A 6,000-nucleotide genomic window follows, 5' to 3' on the forward strand; every position below is an offset into this window, starting at 1 on the left:
GAGGGATGGCGTACTTAGTCGCAGGAAAAAGCCTCGTGTAAATATTCTAGTATAGGTGCTGAACCGATTGTTCCAAAATTTCACTACCCTATAATTGAATGCAAAAGACTTAACCCGCATTACGCAGATTTCCATCGAACATTGTGTGTTTTGGCCTCATTAGGCACTGTCACACCTGTGCGGCACAGTCGCCGCAAAAAAAAAAAAACACGAAAAAAGCGAAATACGTTACCTCTGTTATAAATGTGCTAATCTAAATAAAAAAATATAACGAACTCTGCTAAGCAGGTCTTGAAACACTTTTTCAAATAAACCATGGAAGGAATTCACTGGAATAGCTCATCGCCTGATGAATTCAACACTGCAAAAATGTGAATAATCCGTCCAGTGCGAGTGGAGTTACAAAGGATTGTCGCATACTGTAATTGCGTTCTCTCTTCTCTTGGCCCGACGAAAGCGCTGGAAGCTAAGGAGGGAGAGATGGCAGGGCCACAGAAAAAGGTCACGGGAACCTCGCGACCTTGAGCACTTTATCTTTTTTTTTTCTTCGAATGTGCCGTTTCTACAATGTGATTGCGCACAGACGCGTGGACAAGTGGCGGCCTCCAACGGCGATCGTTGTAACGAGCGAGCGCGCCATTTTCAAATTAGCCAATGGCTGACATATGGGTCATTGACGTGTGATTTATTGTGAATTCCAGGCCATGTGCTGTGCATTTACATTTGGCTCACTTGTTGTAGGGGGTATCATTCAACGATCGGCAGGGTTTTCTGACCTTGATCAAAAGTGTTGCAGGGCCCCTTTAGAGCGAATGCTCTTCTACCATGACATGTTAACAAACTGTGTCACTCAGCTACATGTTAACATACAGTTTACAATGTTGTGTTACACAATAGTATTTTTGGCAATCATAAAAGTAAGTGACTAAAAGTTTCAGCAAACTACTTTCAGTGCTTTTAAATATACAGTGAAAACAAAGGCAATGCAGTGATGGTACATCAGCCCAGTGAGCTCACATAAACCTCAGAGCCAACATTTTTGCAAACTTCCACCCATCCATCTAATGCCAAATGTACAATAAAGTTTTTGCACACACACGCACGCACACACACACGCACACACACACACACACACACGCACACATATATATATATATATATATATATATCTGTGTGTGTGTGTGTGTGTGTGTGTGTGTGTGTGTGTGTGTGTGTGTGTGTGACGCATTCACAAGGTGATTCTAGGAGAAGCCGACGAAGAGTAAGTGCGCGTGCCTTAGAATAAACGCATGGCACCTGGACCACGAGGTGTCTCCATTTTGTAGCGTCACACCAGTCGACAGGATCGACCTCATCAACGTGCCATGGCTAAGCCAAAGCCTCCGCTCAACATACAGAAGTTCAAGGAAACACCAGAAGACGTCCCCATCGACAAGTGGCTTCTTCTTTTCGACATGAAGGCAGCCGAGGCGTCATGGACTCACCGCGATTGGGTCAGTCACTTCAGCAAATACATTGAAGGGGAAGTGTTCAAGTGGTACCTGAGAAAGATTTTCGGCAACGGCGAGAAAACTTGGGACGATACCAAGCGTGACATGCAAGCCCGCTTTGTTACGACTGACGGAGATGCCTTCCGTTTCTTTATTCACTACCGACTGAAAGGAGGGCAGGCCATCAAGGACTACTACGACGAGAAAAAGCGACTGGGTTCCTTTGCTGACCTGAAAGAGTGCCACATCATTTCTGGACTGACTGATGCAGTTCCTCCTGATGTGGAAATGGCGCTCGCCGGACTGTCTTTCGACTCATCATAAGAGTGGTTCACCGCTGCTCAACGGGTCGAGACATGTTTAAAACGGGTGAGAAGAGTTTGTTTTACTCGTAACGCTAGTATAGCATCAAGAGCCCCACGTCTCTTCAGCAGACCGCAGCAACCGACAATAACTCCTCAACCGCGTGCCCCGCAAAACGAATGTAGATACTGCTCAGCTGCTGGTTTCCCATGACAGTTTCACTGGCACAACGAATGTCCACGCCATGGCAATGTGTCTGCTATTGATACTGAACGGGGAAACGAGGAGGGTGACCCAGAGTTTCATTAATACACTTCAGTGCTCTCATCAACGTAAAGCCAATAAATGCAATTCTCGATACAGGAGCAACAATTATTGTATCAGCGAGCATGTGTACAAACAGCTAAAACTTCAGTTGATGAGAGACTCCAGCATCATGGTCCAGCAAGTTGCATCAAGCATTCGAACTTTGGGTCGCATAAACATTCAGTTACAAACTGGGAACGTCATAAAGAAAGTTTATGCACATGTGCTGCGAGGCATGAGAACGCAATCAATTCTTGGCCTAGACAGTGCTTCATACTTTAATCTTACTGTAAATCTGGAAAGCAAGTCAGTGACACAAACACGTGAGAATATGAACCTTCCGCATCACAACGAAACGAAAACCATTCAAGCCCCGCTGATGCGAACCCTGACTTCAGAAAACTTATCAGAGCATGAGTCTGTGGCGCTTTACTCTCTTTAAAGCAAGTATGACGAGATATTTTCGAAATCTCAGACAGATATTGGGTGCATCACTACCGAGAAACATAGGATCGCACTTACCATTGCTGTCCCTATTCGTCGAGCACCATACCGATGTTCACAGGCAGACAAAGTGGAGATCAACAAACAAGTTAACGCTCTCCTCAAGCAAGGTGTTGTGAGGCCTTCATTATCGCCCTACGGCGCACCTGTCATTTTAGCAGAGAAGACAGGTGAAGGACCCACTCGTCTATGTATTGACTACCGAAAACTCAATGCCATAACGGTACCCGACTTTCAACCAATTCCACGTATAGATGATATTCTCGACCACTTGGGAAAGGCGAAGTTTTTCACTACGTTGGACGTAACGCCGGGATACTGGCTTGTCCAAATGCATCCTGACGATGTCCAGAAAACTGCATTTGTCACGCCTGATGGTCATTTTGAGTCATTGGTAATGCCGTTTGGGTTGAAGAACGCTCCAGCTACATGTGAAAGAGCCATGAAATCAATAATAGCGAAACATCCGCTCAACAATGTTAATAATTACTTTGACGATGTGATCGTATACTCAGAGACACTTAATGATCATAAACGACATCTTCAGGCGCTATTGAAAGCTCTCAAAACCGAGAACGTAAAACGCAAACGAAAAAAGGCCCAATTTGCACGCGGCAGCATTGAATACCTAGGCCACGAAATTTCACAAGGAACAGTGAAACCTAACCAAAGTAATGTGGCTGCCATACTCAAATTTCCGACCCAAAAAGGAGAAAAACATCTTCAGCGTTTTCTGGGCACTAAAAATCTACCGTCAGTACATCCCCCACTTCAGCGATATTGCTCTTTCACTCACAAAACTACTCCACAAAGGCAGCAAGTGGGTGTGGACAGAAGCATGCGAGCAAGCCTTTCGTGAACTGAAGGAGCGGACAACTGAAGAACCAGTGCTTCGCATATACGACCCTTCGAGACCATGTACTGTGTACTGCGACGCATCTGGCGAAGGCATCGGTGCTGTGCGGAAACAACCAGATGACAAAGGCAAAGAACATCCTGTTGCTTACTATTCCCGCAAACTACTTAAGCGCAAGGTGAACTAAGCTATTACAAAAAGAGAATGTCTTGCCATTGCAGATGCCATTGATAAATGGCATTGATACCTTCAAGGAAAGTTATTCACTGTTGTAACAGATCACTCTGCACTCCAGTGGCTGAAGCATGTTAAAAATCATCAAGGTCGTCTCTTCCGGTGGTCTGTGAAACTGTCAATGTATGATGTGAACATCAAACATCAAAAGAGTGCAAGTAATGTCGAAGCAGATGCGCTGTCCAGAGCCCCAATAGTTAATCTTCTATCACACGACGACCTTGATAGATGCAACAATGAGCGTCCAAAAAGAACCCACTCATTGGAAAATAACATCATCATCGTTAAAAGAAAAAGACTACAGAAAATATACGTGCCCCATGAACTACTCCCAACCACTCTGAAGAATGCACATCAACATTTTGGGCATGTCGGAGGGAAGAAGACGCTATCGCTCCTGTCTCCGCAATATTGTTGGCCGCATATGGTAACCGATATTTCCACTTACATTTGGCATTGTGATACATGCGAGAGATGCAAGAAGACGAAAACAAAAAAAATGTTTTGGACGCTTGAACTGCCTCCAGCTGAAGCTCCAGCTTCGACCTCTTTGCAATAGACACCATTGGAGGATTTTCTGAATATGGCTCGTCAAAAAGGTTTATACATTTGGTTATTGATCATGCGACTCGCTACGTATGGGCGTTTGCTCATAAAAGTGAGAACAGTGACGCCTACATTTCATGCTTAACAACATTTTTTTCTTCTGGAAAACCACGGAAGCTCCTTTCAGATCGTGAACAGGATTTACCGCAGGAAAATTCAAGCAGTTTTTAAAACATAATCGTATACACCAACTATTCACCTCATCGCATCATCCACAATGCAACGGCATGAATGAGCAGACAAACCAGACTATCGTTACGAGACCTAAATATAAGATCAATGACGAACCACAGAAGTCTTGGACTAAGCTGCTTCCGGAGGTAATTGACGAATACAACAGAAAAACCCACGAAGTGACCGGCTAAGCACCTTCCTTCCTGATGTATGGAACTCCATCTTATCCTACTGTACTGGAACAACGAGAAGAAAATGTTGAAGAAGTGCGTAAAACTGACGTTACCAATTATATCGCCCACCAGAATAAGAACAAAGCCGTTTATGATAGAAAATTTCTTCCGACTGAGTTCCAAGTCGGTGACTTTTTTCTTTACGAGACACCATGGTATCCCTACAATGGCAAACTGAGTTCCGTCATGGAGGACCCTACAAGATTCTACACAGGGTCTCAACAGTGAACTATGAGATCAACCGCTCCGTGGTACACTTACGTAGAAACTCTGACATTGTGCATGTTAGCAAACTGCGGCGTTATTTTGAATCTTCTGAACTGAGACTTTCTCGAGGGGAGGGGGACGTGTGACGCATTAACAAGGTGATTCTAGGAGAAGCTGACGAAGAGGAAGTGCGCGTGCATTAGAATAAACGCATGACATCTGGACCACGACGTGTCTCCGTTTTGTAGCGTCAGCGTCGCGTATATATATATATATAGATATATATATATATATATATATATATATATATATATAAGTCTGGGTCTTTGTCCTCATCTTTAATGGCTGTCACCATAATCATCTTCAAGTGTGTGCACCCTCGGTCTGAGACTGCCCGTTCGCTGCTGAGCCCTTGAGCTTAATAAGTGCTGTCTCAACCCAGACGCCATAAGATATATATATGTATATATATATATATATATATATATATATATATATATATATATATATATATATATATATAGGCATACGACACAACATATCATTTTGGCATACTAAGAGAGTTGTCTCACCTGGGTGTGCGCAGTAATATGCTTTCCATTATCTAGAGTTACTTATCCAATCGCACAATCCATGACCGTGTGGGCAGTGTTCTCTCCCAAACATTTGTCCAAGAAGCGAGAGTACCACAAGGTGGTGTACTTAGTGGTACACATTTTATTATCAAAATGAAGTCCTTGCACCTATTCATTCCCTGCAGTATGTTCTATTGTACATATGTCGATGACGCCCAGCTTGGCTCAAGTCATGCAACCTGGAAATGTGTGAGCGGCAGGTTGAGCTAGGTTTAAAGAAGGTCTCCAAATGGGCAGAGGAAAGCGGATTCCGAGTGAATCCACAAAAAGCACATGTGTCTTGTTCTCCCGAAAGAGAGGCATGCACCCAGAACCTGACATTCAGCTGAATGGTCAACCTCTGTCTGATAACGCCGAGCATAAATTCTTAGACCTAATCTGGGCCCACAAGCTGACCTTCATACCGGACATCAAGTATTTAAAAACCAAATGTTCAAAAGCCATGAGTGTTT

The sequence above is a fragment of the Rhipicephalus microplus genome, chromosome 7 (genome assembly GCF_043290135.1).
Source record: "Rhipicephalus microplus isolate Deutch F79 chromosome 7, USDA_Rmic, whole genome shotgun sequence".
NCBI classification, from domain to species: Eukaryota; Metazoa; Arthropoda; class Arachnida; order Ixodida; family Ixodidae; genus Rhipicephalus; species Rhipicephalus microplus.